Source organism: Somniosus microcephalus, chromosome 22 (genome assembly GCF_052327205.1).
Source record: "Somniosus microcephalus isolate GS21.2 chromosome 22, FLI_Smic_1.0, whole genome shotgun sequence".
Classification (NCBI taxonomy): domain Eukaryota; kingdom Metazoa; phylum Chordata; class Chondrichthyes; order Squaliformes; family Somniosidae; genus Somniosus; species Somniosus microcephalus.
The window spans coordinates 34,962,112-34,978,591 of NC_141008.1; the positions used below are offsets into that span (position 1 = coordinate 34,962,112).

The 16,480-nt window shown below is 45.3% G+C and overlaps 1 protein-coding gene across 4 annotated transcripts in view; it reads left to right on the forward strand.

Moving 5' to 3' along the window:
- The window catches only part of LOC147102168 (syntaxin-1A), a 256,279-nt gene that overhangs the window by 126,446 nt on the left and 113,353 nt on the right, over positions 1 to 16,480 (forward strand). The window lies entirely within an intron of this gene.

Below are 16,480 nucleotides of genomic sequence, written 5' to 3' on the forward strand. Positions count from 1 at the left end.
ATAAATATGCTCGTCTTAGTTCGTGGCAAAGGCAAATTTGTCACAGATATCGAGGCCCCTGTGTCTACCAGCATATCGCACTGTCGGCCCCCTATCAGCGCGCCAATAAACATTCTCGGGTCCCCCTTTGCCGGGTCTCCGAGGGCCGCTACCCTTCAGGCGCTACCCTTTTTCATTTGCTTAGCCAGTTTCTCTACTTTCTTCGCCAATTCCTCTATGTCCTCTCCTTCTGAGGCGTCTGAAGAATCGTCTCTTTTAGACCTCCTACTCTTTCTTCTCCTCTTTTCCTGTCGCTCCTTTTCATCTTCCCACTCCTGTATTCCCTTCTTAATCAATTTGGCCACGTTCTCCTCACTAGTCGCAGTCTTTCTAGTGTTACACCCCGGCTTTCCTCCTTGTCTGGGTCCCTGACCTTCCATTCCTCCTCCTTTCCTCCAACACTGCTGCTGCTTATGTCCTGATTTCCCACAATTGCGGCAGGATTCCTGCTTCTGTGATGTCTGGTTACCTCCCTCCTTTTGTTGCTTCTGGCAATCCTTTTTTATGTGGCCCTCCTGCCCGCACCCGTAACACGCCGCTATGTGTACTGCACCTTCCTCGTCGCTATCTGTCTTTAGGACAGCTATCTTTAGTTTAGACTGTTCTTGGGCCTGATTGTCTACTTCACACGCCCACTGGATTAAATCATCCCAAGTATTGTGGACCACTAGCCCCATCTTTATTGCATTCTGATGCATCGAACTTAATCCTTGTTTAAAGGTCTGCAGGAAGCAAGCGTTGTCTTTGTTTAGGGGGCCCGGGATTCCATAGTTCCCCTCAAAGGCCGCCCACTTTCGTTTCCCATAATCGATGGCGCTTTCTCCCTTTTTTTGTGTGATTCCACTTATAGCTGCCCAATTGACGGGGGCTTGCCCCATAGCGGCCTCCACCGCCGCCTTATATTGATCGAATTCATTATTTAATTGCTGAAGTGTTTGTCCCGTTGCTGTGGCCCACTGACCGTTCCCGTGATTTCCTGCTACCAGTCTCCACTGTTCTTCAGGGCATTTAGCTCACACCAATTGGTCGATATCTATGTTATGCAGGGCATGATTTATGCGTATTTCGCGCAATTTGTGCCAAAACCCCTGATTATTCTGGCGGTGTCTCAAAGCTGGCAGGTCATTGAGGAGCGTTACCCGATCTTGCAAGCTCAATGGTGTATAAATCAGCGCTGTTGTAGCCGGTCTGGCTGGGACTGCTGGGTTCGCGCCTACTGCCGGGGTATACTGCAAAGCTATCGGTGCCATTGGAGCCGATTCCTGGCCTCCCGAACTGGGTCCTACATACGGGGGAGGGCATTCAGTCGTCCCCCGCCTCATGGTCTCTGGGTATAGGCTTTCCCGAGCGTCCCTCGGGGTAGGGGCTATCGCGGCTACTGGATAGTGTTTATGCTTCTCTCTTTGGAACAGGCATTCCCAATTATAGCATGCAGCTACAATAAGGTGTGCCTTTTCTAATTTATCCTTTGTCTGTTTCTTCCACCAGTCTCTCTGTACCTCTGGTTTATCGTCCGGGTCCCATCCTGCCTTCTTCATTTTCTCTATGAGGCTTTTGCTTTTGTCAAAGACGTAGCACGTTGCAGTTCCCGGGTCTCCCCATATTTCCCCCAGGGAAGCTTCGGTCACCCTTTTAGTCATACTATCGGCTACGTTTCACGCGTAATTCACGATGTTGAGGAATTAGGTTTGTACGCTACGTTGTTCGCCCCTATAGCGTCACCTTCGTTAGTTTCTGGCTTTCTATTAGTCACTTCGTTTCGTTAGACACACACCAACCCTTTAGTCCCGAGGTTTTGGTACTGTGGCGTCTGTAGCTCCCGGCGTCCTACTTGATCCTGGCCGTCACGTGGGACTACTGTCCTCTTAATTCAGGCTCAGGCTAGGTGCTGGGGACAGACCTCACCCTTGTCCGTTCTAACCTCCTTATGACCGTAGGGTTTTATCTCATTCACTCACCACGGTGCACCCATTCATTCAATTGTTGAGATTTCGCCGTCTCACGGATAAAGAGGATTTCCCGCCTCCCGGGATAGGAGTCTTTCCGCCCCTGTCGGTTTGCCGCCACACGGCTAAATGAGGATTTCCCGCCTCCCGGGATAGGAGTCTTTCCGCCCCTGTCGGTTTGCCGCTATACGGCTTAGGGAACACCTTATCCCTATCTTTTTAACCGCCTTCAATTAAGGGTGTCTTTCTTCTTATAGTTCTTTTATACGTCGATTCTGACTCAACGTCTCACCAGCGATTAACCCCTAATTTTACAGGTGGTAATTAAAACATACTCACCCGTCCTAGGTTAACGCTGTCCGAGAGTCTGGTTCAGAACGCGCATCCCATCCTCGTCGCCAATTGATGTAAGCCCCCAAAGTGTGGACTGAGTGATATACAAAGTCGACAACACTGGCTTGTTGTAAGAAAGACAGACCCAATAATTGAGGTAAAACGGTTTATTCAGGCCTGGGGAGCTATGGCTCTTGCGTCCCAACACAAGGCTCCAACTCCACCGAATCTCTTGAGGTTTACACAGTTATACACATATTCCGAGACCTCCTACTCCAGAGGTCCAATCGATTTAAAAGTCTATACATTAATCACTAACTAGGTGTGCCTAACTTCTACAAGGTAACCAATAACATAAGTTTCACTTTTCACTGCAGGGGCCTGTGGCCCCTCTGATTTCTTGGAAATGAGTCATCAGGTCATGTGATTTCTGAGAAACGAGACCCTCTCTCTCTTGACCACTACTAAGTTTCGTTTTTCCAGAAAAGGGTTATGTCAGTGTCTCTTTTTGTAAGTTTCATCTCTCTAAACTGGTATGGTCATTTCTGCAATTAAACATACGAGTAATTAGTACATTTCATCTTTAAACATTTTGCTGCGCAATTGCGTTCTACTAAACGTGCCCTGTTACGCTCATTTTTAAATCTTACTTCATAATGTATGTACCTTTTTAAGGGGGGAACTACTTTCTACAGCTCATGTATACTGTAGTACCGGCAGTGACCACACCTGTATATAACGCTGAGTAGTAATCTGTTGTTTCAGTTGCAGTTTGAACCACGTTGAGTAAACACCTGTTGTACCGTTCTCTGCAGTCCTTTTCTTATTATTACACGGACGTAACACTGTCCATCTCCTATTCCACACCCAAGTCCTGCTTATCCATCACCCCAGTCCCCAACTCCTCAAGTTTAATACAAAAGCAAAATACGGCGGATGCTGGAAACCTGAAATAAAAACAGAAAATGCTGGAAATACTCAGCAAGTCAGGCAGCATCTGTGGAGAGAGAAACTGTATTTTGCTTTTATATTAGTGTTTAATTTACCGACTGGATTTAAACATTAACTCTGTCTCACTCTCCACAGCTGATGCTTGACCTGCTGAGTATTCCCATCATCTTCTGTTTTTACCTCAAATTTAATATTCTCATTCTTGTGTTTAAATTCCTCAATGGCTTTGCTCGTCCAGCAATACAACCCTCCTGAACTCTCTGTTCCTTCGATTCTAGCCTCTTGAGCATTCTCTTCACCGCACGCCCCCCCCCCCCCACTTCATCCTACCATTGGCCCTACCTTCAGTCACCTACGCCCCATGCTCTGGGATTCCCTCCCTAAACCCTTCTGTCTCTCCACCTCCCACCCCTCTTTTAAGCCCCTCCTTAAAACTGACCTCTGACAAGATTTTGACCACCCCTTCTGATAGCTCCTTCTTTGGCTCGGTGCCCATTTTTTGTTTTCTTCCTTACACCTCTGTGAAGCACCTTCGAAGGTTTTCCAATGTTAAATGTATTATATAAATGATGATGGGGTTAAAATGGTTTAAGTGTGCTGTAATGGGGTTGAAATGGTTCAAGTGTGTCCTGGTGGGTTTGAGCTAGTTAGTGTGCCATGATGGGATTAAAATGGTTTGAGGGTGCCGTGACAAGTGTTGAGATCACTGAAGAGAGAGTTGCTTTTACATTATAAGGAAGAATATTTGCAAGATCCATTCAACACGGTCAGATACTGGAACTGATCCAGACTATGTTAAGGCTAAGAAATCCCTGAATGATCATTATACCCCCAAGCAAAATGCAATGTATGAATCAATCACAGTTCAACAGGCTGAACAGCACAAGAATGAGTCCATTGATGTCTTTTTGCACATGCTTCTGTCAATGAACAGAAAAATTTAATTTGACTGATGCAGATCATGTGATGTTAGCCCAGATTATAGAAAGGTGTTGGTGTAGAATTTGAAGTGCCAATCCCTGGAGAAAGAGTGCACCTTCTATGTGCTGTTAGCACTAGGAAAGAGCTTGATGTCGCCAATATTCGTACAGTAGATGTGGAAACTCGGCAACAAGTCTCTGTCAACAAGATAAATATCGAGTGCAAACCAAGGTTAAGCCAGGTCAATTGCAATCGTACGTGTTTTTACCAGGGAGGGAATTGTGCCCCTATTGGCAATTGTTCAGCCAAAGGCAAAGAATGTCGTGCGGGAAACAAGATCACTTTCTCCAATGCTGTCAACCATCCAACCATAGCCCTCTATTTAAAAAAAAAAAAAAAAAAAAAAAAAAAAATATCCAATGAAACATGGTGCCTGAGGTACAAATCCACAGAAGTACAGCTGGTCAAAACAGCACAATGTGCAGCAAGTTTACTGGAATACCTCCTGTCTGCCACTCTGTTGAAAAAGTGCACCCTCAATTCAATTCAATTCAAATCGCTTTATTGGCATGACAAGTTACATCTTATGTTGCCAAAGCATCGGAAAACATTCATGTTTGTTCACAAAAATACAGATCTATCCATACAGTGTATAAACAGATATATCCCTGAGTGTATAAATATATACTTTCATATAATTTATATATACTCTTTTCTTATATTTACTGGTTGTCCCTCTGTTTATGGCAAGCTGTAACATAGTGTGCCGCTAGTGTTACGCAATTTCTCTCTTCCCCTAGTAGGTATGGGAGTTTTTGGTCGTCATTCAAATTTCTGAATTCCGGGCATATTTTTGTGAATTTTGGGTAGAAATTCTCCCTTATGCCCTGATATTTTCTACAAGCTGTGAGGAAGTGCATCTCTGTCTCCACCACTCCCTGGCTGCAGTGAGAGCATATCCTGTCCTCTCTTGGTAGCCGGGTCTGTCTGTGTCTACCTTTTTCGATCGCCAGGTTATGTTTACTAAGTCTGTACATTGTCAAAGTTTTTCTCAGTTTGCTATCCTTTACCATGGTCAGGTAATCAGCCATGTTGTATTGTCTGTTTAGGGCCAAGTAGCAATTGAGTTTGCTTTGGGTTTTTGTTGTTTCTGCCCAATATGACGGATATTTTTCCTTTTGCTTAGCGCCGATTGTGTTGGGTCGAATTCTTTGTGTTACGCTGTCACTGTCCTGGGGCTGGTTATTGTTAGTAGTGTTAGTAGTTACTTCACTGAGTCCCAGGACTAGTTGACTGAGGGTATTCTTCTTTATGGTCCTCTCTTGGCATTTCAGGGCTTCGTAATGATAGCATTGGGGGTGGCTCATTTCTAGGTGTTTCCAAAATTTGGTGGCTCTTTTTTGGATAGTGATTATTAATGGATATTGGCCTAGTTCTGCCCTGCATGCATTGTTTACGGTTTTCCTTTGAGTCCGGAGGATACTTTTACAGAATTCTGCATGTAGGATCTCAATTGGGTATTTGTCCCATTTTGCAAATTCTTGTTGTGTTAGCGGTCCCCACACCTCACTGCCATAGAGTGCAATTGGTTCAATTACTGATTTGAAAATTTTGAGCCAAATGCTAATTGGGATTTCTATTTGGATTGATTTTTTAATGGCATAGAAAGCCCTTCTTGCTTTCTCTTTCAGTTCATTCACAGCCAGTTTGAAATTTCCCGTAGAACTGATTTTTAAGCCCAAGTATGTGTAGTTAGTGGTTTGTTCAATTTTGGTTGTTCCTAGTGTGAAATTTATTTTGGGTCCCTGATGTCTGGATCTTTGACCAGTAATGAGCTGACAACAGTGTATTCTCAAGGGGAACCAATTCAAGTCAGTGTTCTGGGTGTCTACAGAATATTATCAACTAGCAGGGGGGGGCCTGGCATTGCCAGGGCAGTTTAGAGGGCGGCGCGGTTGACGGCCGGCCGCTGCCGCTCCCCAGCTGTGTGTCTCGGGCCAAGCGGTTGTGAGGCCCAGCCCGAGTGACCCAACTCTCCTCCCGCTCCGGCGGGCCGACGCCGTTGAGGAAAAGCAGGGGAAAAAATGGTGTGTGTCTGTCTGTCCTCTATACACACAAAAGTTATAGAGCGTACCTACACATATGTTATATCAATAGAAAGCTTATGATTATGGAAGTGTCATAGGCGTATTTACTTTTTGGTCAGACAAAAATTGTTCGGACAGTATACAAAAAACGTTCAAAAAATTGACAACTCCGCTCATTAGCGTTGAGTGGCGTGATGGTTGACCAATCGTACAGGGGATAGCGTTGAGTGACGTGATGGTTGACCAATCCTACAGTTGAGTGACCTGATGGTTGACCAATCGGTGCGTCACGGGGGGCGTTTCATTGCGTGTGTGGGCGGGCCTAATCCTTCTGAGCTGAGGTGAGTGGCCGCCATCTTGATTCCTAACTATTGATTTATTTTTCCCACTTTCTGTGTGTTTATTTTTCCCACTTTCAACACAATTAAATAGTTTTTTAAAAAAAAGTAAATTAATTTGTAAATATTTTTTCTAAGCTCATTAATTTTCCTAGTTTTCACCCTCTTTTTTTGCTCTTGACTCGCTGCCTCTGCCGGGTGCCGCAACCTTGGAGGGTTACCCCGGCAACCAGGCCCGGGCCCCTCTCACAGTCTGTGGCCGCTCAGGAGGGGGGAGGAGGGGCAACCGGGCCCCCTCACAGCCTGTAGCCGCTCAGGAGGGAGGGGAGGAAGGTTACCCCGGCAACCCGGCCCAGGCGCCCCTCAGCGTCGACCGCGCGGCCCCAGAGCCCGACCGAAACCGCGCAGGTCAGCGGCGGCGTCGCTCGCACGGGGGCTCCATGTCACCAAGGCCTCTCCCTCTCTCCTCCCTCCCTCTCTCCTCCCACCCTCTCTCCTCCCACCCCCTCCCTCTCTCTCTCTCTCTCCTCCCACCCCCCCTCTCTCTCCTCCCACCCCCTCTCTTTCCTCCCACGCCCCCTCTCTCTCCTCCCACGCCCCCTCTCTCCTCCCCCCTCTCCTCCCCCCTCTCTCTCCTCCCCCCCTCTCTCCTCCCCCCTCTCTCCTCCCCCTCTCTCCTCTCTCCTCCCCCTCTCTCTCCTCCCCCCTCTCTCTCCTCCCCCCTCTCTCTCCTCCCCCCCTCTCTCTCCTGCCCCCTCTCTCCTGCCCCCTCTCTCCTCCCCCCTCTCCTCCCCCCTCTCTCCTCCCCCCCTCTCCTCCCCCCCCCTCTCCTCCCCCCCCTCTCCTCCCCCCTCTCTCTCCTCCCCCCCTCTCTCCTCCCCCCCCTCTCTCCTCCCCCCTCTCTCCTCCCCCCCTCTCTCCCCTCCCCCCCTCTCTCTCCTCCCCCCCTCTCTCTCTCTCCCCTCCCCCCCCTCTCTCCTTCCCCCTCTCTCTTTGCCTCTCTCTCTCTCTCTCCTTCCCACACAGACAGACAGACAAACTCATTTTTTTATATATATATATATATATATATATATATAAAAATTATTTGTACTTTTTTCATAACAATATGCCCTCAAAAAACCCTCGGTACCGCCGGGCACTCCAGCTAGTATATAATAAAATAATAGATAGATGAACCCAAATTCCAATCTTCTTGCTGGTTCTGAATCTCACGTAGATCCAGTTAGTTCTATTTGCTACAAATTTTGCTTCTTTCGGCGCTTGAATGACTTTCCTCGCATTGAGTCTGGCAAGCAAGCAGTCTCAGCTGATGTGTTTGTCAGGCAGGGAGAGCCTGATTGTCTACTTGGCCTAGATACAGCTCAACCACTGTAGCTCATTAGTTTACCTTCAGCAATATGTAGTATCAATATACAGGACCAAAATTGGAGGATGCAATTTACAGTGATTTCTCTTAATTAATTCACAACATTGGTAAGCTGAAGGGCATGCAGCTGTCATGTTTTGGGATTTATGATTTTTTTCTCTGAATGGAAAGGAGCTTGGGAGAGAGTTATGTATAAGGGTTGTGGTTTAAAACAGTGAATTTGCACCGTTTTAAAAAAGAAACAATTGAAGTATTAAATCCAGTCGAAATAGTTTGAGGGATGTGACAACTCTGGTATTCTAAACAAATACAGTGAGGGTCTACCAACCCATCCCAAGCCCATGAGCCAAGGGGACCAGGGATTTGAAGCAACTCATCATCTTGTCATAGAGGGCCAACAAATATTCACACCCATTGTGGTGAGGATGGAAAGAGAAGCCAGTAACAGTGCTGGGAGGGGAGGACGGAGAGACCATAAACAGTGCTGGGGAGAGAGGAAGCGGTAGAAAAAAGCAAGCCACAGTACTTGGTTGGGGGAAGCTACATGCAACATCTTTGGGGAGAGAGAGAGAGAGAGAGAAGAAACTAGGGATTGCTTTTGGGGAATTGGAGTTTGGTTGGTCTGTTGAAAACCCAAATGTCATTTGTGAAATATAAAAGTGTTTAAAATTAACCAAAGTGCACCATTTGTGATGTAAAAATTCCAAATGCACCATTTGATTTTGATTTTTGCAGTTCTGTTTTTTGAGACAGAAAATGTATTTGATTTGGTAACACAATTATGCCATGACCTCATAAGTGATTGGACCCAGCAACTGTGTTTTATTAGCCTTGGTTCTTACAAAGTGTTTTCTGGGCTCAGCAGGCTGGAGTTTCAGCTCAGCCTAGGTCCTCTTCTCTGTTGCCTCTCTCTTTGCCATTTTATTTGCTTTCACACACCACAGCAAGCTGCCCCTGCTAGGTTCAATGACCTAAGCCAGGGGTGTCAAACAAATTGTATATGGTCGGCCTGATCTGCCATTCCAGCACTTGGCGTGGCCATGTTCAACAAAAGTTATTTGGACACACTGGCGTAGGAATTGGTCTGGGCGCATGGTCCTGCAGCTAATCTGTGGTGGCAGCATGCCACTATATTGGTCCTCACTGCGTTTAGGTGTCCCTGGTGGCTGCCTGAAATCAGTATTGTATCAATTTAAACATGCAAAAAAGGGCAATGCGACTACGTCGAAAACTAGATGAAGTTTGCACAGTGCAAGCTCCAGCTGGTTTTTCCAGTTCTACAGTGGCCTCAACAGTGGCCCTTCAAGGAGCTGCAGGAGGCTGTTGAAAAAATGGCATGTTAAGTCTTTTTAAATTCCCCTTCTGTGGAGCTGGGAGGAGCAGGCGTGCTGCCCACTCACGCCCGACCCTTCTGCATTTTCTTTTGCTCCACCTCATAGGATTTGCCGGCAATGCAACAGCAACGGCCCAAAATTGATCCCCGAGGTCGGGCAGTCTACTTCCTGGAGGCACGACAGGCTCTATTATTAAAGTGAGGCCTGAGGCTCTCTGTGCCGACGGGGAGGGTGACATCATGGCACGGTGATGGGGGGTGGGGCAGCTGCTGAGGTGCAAGATTTAAAAGGCGCAGTTCTCCCGGAAGATTGATGTCCCATGCCGGAAGATTCATGTCTGATACCCAGAGATTCATATCCCATGCGGGAGACCTGGCCACCCTGAGCACAGCACAGCATTCCGCGGGCCATACGTTTGATAGCCCTGGACTAAACCCTGACTGGAATAATCCCACGGTGAATGCGACCAGGTTTGAATCCCCTGTTTGTTGATCAGGTATTCTTTAAAATAAAGAAAATTAACTTTTTTTTCCCCAGTATTAGATTATCTGATGCTATTAAGAGAGAAAGCTTAAAATATGAAGAAAAAATAATTAATTCCTAAATCGCAAATAGAAAATAGTTTAAAATAACATTGAGCCTGTGTTGTTTAGATATTGCAAAATACTGGAAAATGCAGTGGGGTTAAAAATCAAAATCAAATAAATCTGGTGTCAACACTTGTATTTCCTTTCATATATTTAAACTGCACATTTGTAGAGTCTACCCACAGCAGTTACAAGCCCATGTCCCACTCTACTTCCAGTCTAATGACTTGCTTTCACATGTCCTATTCATGGCCATTTTTGAATTGCCAGCTTTTTTACGCTATTAATCAGCATTTGCTGGTTTGCTAGACCAAATGGCCGGACAGTGTGGTCAATATTTGTTCTACGTGGGGGAGGGACTGTCGCAACCGGTCATGCAGATGGCTTGGTGGCAGCATGAGAACAGAGAGGCTGCTGTCTCCAGTCTAAATCAGCTGCCAATTCTGTGCCCATCACACAAATCTGCCTGCCGAATCCAGGGCTTGTCCGACACCATTTTAAATTCATTTGTTCGAAGTGGATGTATTTGGTCAGTTCCCATGGATGACTCTGTGCAGATTTAATATTAAAATGATCACAAGTGTAGAAGAGCCAGTATGGATGGGCTCAGGGGAGGGGCGGAGATGTGTGGATGTTGAGGGCGAGCTTGCATTTTAATGAAAGGAATAATAATATTAACAGGAATTAATGTGAAATGCTTTGGGCCACACCTTGTAGAGCATTTGCTGCACAGTCATTAGCAGCAATCACATCCCAATCTATCCTTTGGGATTGTATTAGTTGCACTGGTTTCCTATCAGATCTCTGTATGATAAGAATCTGAAATAAACTTTTTCTGAATTTAAACATAGAAAAAGAAAGACTTGCATTTATATAGCACTGTCATGCCCTTGGGACGTCCCGAAGCGCTTTAGAGCCGATTTAAGTACTTTTGAAGTGTCATCACTGTTGTAATGTAGGAAACACGGCAGCCAATTTGCACACCGCAAGCTCCCACAAACAGCCATGTGATTATGATCAGATAATCTGTGTTCGTGATGTTGGTTGAGGGATAAATATTGACCAGGACACCAGGGAGAATTCCCCTGCTCTTTGAATAGTGCCGTGGGATCTTTTATCTGAGAGGACAGTCGGGGCCTTGGTTTAACGTCTCATTCAAAAGACGGCACCTCCATCAGTGCAGCACTCCCTAAGTACTGCACTAGTGTCAGAATAGATTTGTGTGCTCAAGTCTCTGGAGTGGGACTTAAACCCATGACCTTGTGACTCAGAGGACAGATTGCTACCAACTGAGCCACAACTGACACCTTTTTGCAAATCATAGCACAGGATAGCAATACTGGGGAATGGAACAGTTTAATTTATTACCCTTTTCCATCAGGCACTCCTGTGTCAGGTACAGCACGGATTAAATAGAGTGAAGCTCCCTCTACACTGTTCCATCCAGCACTTGTCACATAGGGGCTGGGTTAGATGCAGAGTAAGGCTCCCTCTGTGTGAAATGAGTTTGGGTGCTTTCAACCAGTTCTTGATGGTCATGAATCACTGGCAACAATCTGCTTCCAATTTAGCACTAATTGTCATTTAAATTGGAAATTTCACTTTGAGAGCTACATGGATGGCCGGAGTTCAAAATGAGAAAAATTTCATTGATGTAATACGGACAGTTCTTCTTAGGCTACAGCAAAGAGCATTGGGGGTCATTTTAACTCACACAGCGGAAAAAGGATGAGGTCAGGTTGAACATCTGTTTACACCCTGCCCAATGTTACTCTCCATTGATTTAATTGATTACCGCTAAATGGGTTGGGTTAAAAATTGGGGCTTTACTCTTCAGCTAGTCAGACAGTACTTCATCCTTACGTTGGGTCTCTGAAATGGAAAAGTGTTCCATTTCCCAGCAGTAACATCTCTCAGCTTGGTCACGAAAATTCACTGAAGCATTTTTAGGTTAGACATGATTTCAGTCTACATTCCAATTGCAGATTGCACATGATATACAAAGCTCACCACCAACTGTGGGTTAGACCTGATGTATCGGTATGTATGTATACGTCTGTGTGTGTGTGTGTTTGAGCGTGACTGTGTCTCCATCGATGTGACCGTGTGTTTGTGAGTGAGAGACTATCTGTGTGATTGTGTTTATACAAGAAGACATTAGAAAACTTGTAGACTGGGCAGTTAAGTGGCAAATTAACTTTAACATAGATAAATGGGAGGTGATGCACTTTGGTCGGAAAAACAGAAACATCACCTACACCTTTTCGAAAATAAGAAACTGAATGGGATAGAAGAGCAAAGGGATCTAGGGATACAGGTGAACAAATCATTAAAAGCAGCATCGCAGGCCAGCAAAGCAAGTAAACATGCTAACAAAGCACTGGGATTTATTTCTAGGGGTATAGAATTCAAAAGTAGAGCAATTATGTTAAACTTGTATAGGACCCTGGTCAGTATGCACTTAGAGTATTGGGCAGAGTTCTGGTCTCCAAACTATAAAAAGGACATAGTGTAAAAAAAAGATTTACAAAGATGGTACCAGAACTGAGAGATCGCAGCTATCGGGAAAGATTGAACAGGTTGGGGCTAAAAAAGACTTAGAGGAGACCTAATAGAGGTTTTCAAAATGATGAATGGGTTGGACAGGATAGATGTGGAGAGAATGTTTCCACTTGTGGGAGAATCCAAAACTAGGTGCCATAAATACAAGATAGTTACTAATAAATCCAATAGGGAAGTAAGGAGAAATTTCTTTACCCAAAGAGTGGTTAGAATGTGGAACTCGCTACCACAGGAAGTGGTTGAAGCAAATAGCTTAGATTCTTTCAAAAGAAAACTAGACGAGTGCCTGAGAGAAAGATATGCTGAAAGGCTGAGATGAGGCACATGGAATGGGACGAGACCTGTGTGGTGTATAAACCCCAGCACAGACTAGTTGAACCAAATGGCCTGTTTCTGTGCTGTATATGCAGTATGTATGCATGTGTGTCTGTGTGCTGTGTATTTATGTGGTGTTTGTGTGTGGGGGTGTTTGTGTATGTGGGTGTGTGTGTGTAGGTGGGTATGTGTGTCTGCCTTGCTGTCACTCATTAATAAAGATTATCCTGGCCAATGCTCCCTTTGAGACCTACTAAAAGTGCTCTATTAAAGTCACTGGCAGTTGTGCATTGACTCAGTGACTGTTACCAGAGATACTGTAATTTTCCTTGTCAAAACCACTGAAGCTGATGTTAATTTCTAGTAATTACTGTGATGGCGTTTGTTCAGTCTTTGTAGATTTGGAAGTTTAAAAAAAAATCTAAGTTTGATATTTCATTTCTAAAAGGAATGTAGTCATGCTTGGTGAATAATGGTCACAGAAGCACGTATTAATCTGCTTTATTAAAAATAAAATGAATGGAATGTTCACAAACACTTCACCAAAAATGCAGTGGTTTCCAGAGTAAGAGGGAGAACTGGGAATATTTGTCTTTCAAGCCCATCAAATCGCAATTTTGTAAATCCAGTATTTATCTATAAAGTGGGAAGGTTTTGGCAATAGCTTCCCAGGAAGCCTTGCTGTTGTTTCCCAGGAGTCTTTGTTCTGGCTTCCTATTGGCCCTTGTGGCGATGGGAGCTGTTAATTGGATTTGAGAGAGACATGAAGAAACAATTGGGATCGGTAGTGCCCGTTGTTTGAGCTTTATGGGTGCCATTTGGGTACAAAAATGGCGTCCGATGCGCGCGCAAGCACACACACGTGGGCCAAATCGCGCTGGACGCCATATTGGTGAGGGTGTTGGCGCCCGCACAGCTAATGTCCACTGAAAGTATACAGAGCAGGCAGATCATGACGTCAATCAGCATGAACTTTTATGCGTTGGGCTCCTTCCAGGTTGGAGCTAGAGATATTAGCAACACCTCCCAGTTTGTCGTCCACTGTTGCTTAAGGGAGGTCGCTGAGGCTCTCTATTCAAAGAGAGCTGACTACATTTCATTCTCTCTTGCCAGAGATAAGCAGTTTGAGTTGCCGTGCTGCCTGCATTGCAATCGACGGGCGTGGGTTAATCGTGCATTGTGATCCTCGCACCCGTTTCTTTTTGGGGGAACCAATTTAGCCCCGTGTCTTTGAATAATTGAAGGAAACAAGGTGTTTGTTGCCCCATCAAAGGACATGGAGTGATCAAGACTTAGAGATTTACTGTGAGAGGACTGAAGATTGTGAGCACTCAGAGTATATCATTTAAGGAAAGTTGATGAATGTAAGTGAGAATCATCAGCCAAAGAGTGGATATGGCTGGATGATGAGTGGAGGAGGCGATTGATGCAAAGAAAGAAATAACTTGCAATTATACAACGTCTATCAGGTCCTCAGGATGCCCCAAAGTTCTTTATAGCCAATGAATTACTGTTGAAGCGTAGTCACAGTTGTTTTGTTGGCAGATGTGCAGCCATTTTGCCCACAGCAAGATCCCGCAAACAGCAATTAGATAAATGACTGGGTAATCTGTTTTTGTTGGTTAAGGGATAAATGTTGACCAGGATACTGGGAGAACTCCTTTGCTCTTCAAATAGTGCCATAGGATCTTTTACATCCATCTGAATGGGCAGATATCTCATCCCAAAGGCAGCACCTCGAACAATGCAGCACTTTTCTCAGTACTGCACTGAAGTGTTGGCCAAGATTATGTGCTCAAGTCCTGGAGTAGTACTTAAACCACAACCTTCTGACCCAGAGAGGAGAGTGCTACTGAGAAAAGGCTGATGCAGAGTGGAAGTGAAGACAGAACCCTGGGGATTCCCTGGGTTAATAAGTAAAGAGAGCAAGCCATCATACGCAGCAAAAATAGAGTGAATGGGAGAGTCATGAAAATACCATTGGTGGAATCCCACATTATGGTAACTTTACGAAATGCACATTACCACTCTCTGCCCAAGGCTTTGAAGGACGTCTCAGGTCCTGCTTTGGCAATGTTGTCTCTTCTACCTACTGTCACCAGAAGTAGGAGATTGTAATTGAATCCAGTGCAACTCATTGCAAAGCTCCCAAACTGGAATATGAATACTGGGTGGTAGATAATTTTTCCATTGGGTGATGGACACTATTGAAGTTCACCACAAAGGAACAAACTTCGGAAACACTGATTGAAGCAGTAAATGGTTTAATGACTTTCGCAGATAATGCCAGCTGAAATTTTGGGAGATGAATTTGCCGATTGCTACAATTCGGTGCTAGCTGACAGACTCTTGATGGCAGCGCACGTCAGTGATAATTACAGTTACCAATGAATGGTTTAGACCTGCCTGTGTTCTGTACTGCACACACCTCCCAATGCTGATCCCAGAGTACTGCGGGGCAACCCCAGTTACCCATGAGAAATTGGTTTCTTCTCTTCTATCACACAATTACCCTGTCTTACGCTGTCTTTGCAAGTTGTACTAAACATATGTATGTAATTGTTTCTGTTTCTGGGAGCTATGTTGTAGGGAATGTTTATCAGTTAGTGAGGTGCTTTATTGACTTCTGGCCAACCTATATGAACAGCTGCAGTATATAATGCATGTGGCTGGATCTGCTCTAATTACCATGGCTGTAGTTTGCTGTTTATAGTGAATCGCTGAGTTTGTTGTGTTGTAGGACTGTTGGTTGACTCCGTCATGAACCTTGGTAATTTAGCTTTCAGCCTCCTGCAGTGTGTCTTCATTCTGTTGGCTGGATCTAATGCCTGAATCTGCCTTATTGCTTTTCCTGTCACCTCAGTAGCTGCTGAATGTGGTGCAAGGATTTCTGTAAGTAGCTATTTTTGGCTATTGGATACTGGCAATATTCTCAGGGCTGTCAGCCTTGGATTGTGTGTTAATTCAAGGCTGCTGCAGAGGGGTCTCCTGCTCTTTCAGAGCATGGACTGATCATAAATTGAACTCGTGTAGCTGTTCCAGCGCTATGGAAGGACAGTAAGTTTTCACAATGAGATTAGGCCAGTATATTGGCCGGGTTGTTAATATTATTGGGCTGCTTCTGTACATCTAGCTGATGGTTTTTCACCTGTATACATTATGGAGGATCATGACCTGTAGGTCAAAGGGATTTTGATCCTTGTCACAGTTGTAAGATGAGAAATCTTGATGCCAGCAACAAACTGCTGGAGCGTCTGACTTGCCTCCGGAGCACGGAATGTCAGTCCCAGATTTTGAGCCACACTCCATAAGCCAGGGCATTAGGTTCAGTGATCGATTGTAACCACCATCCCTGGGACTTCCTGCAATGTTTAGAGTGAAACCCAGCCCACTCCGGAAATAGTGTCCTCATGGGAAAGGGCTCGGTTCTATATTCGCCTCTGTCCCTCATGTAGAACTAATATGGCTGATGGCACATCCACATCCAGTGGATTAAGTCTATTGGCTCTGGTTTAGTATCGTGTATTAATGGAGCACCCTCTGCCCTTTGTATGCAATTTACAGTAGGTGATAGTTAGGAGCTACCTCTCCATACCATTACCCAGCTGCCCTGTCCTCCTCTCTAGCACTTTCCCCGAAAGCAAGCACGTCCCAGTCCTAGCTCCTGATGGCAAAATCTACAGCAAAAGCTGTGGCCA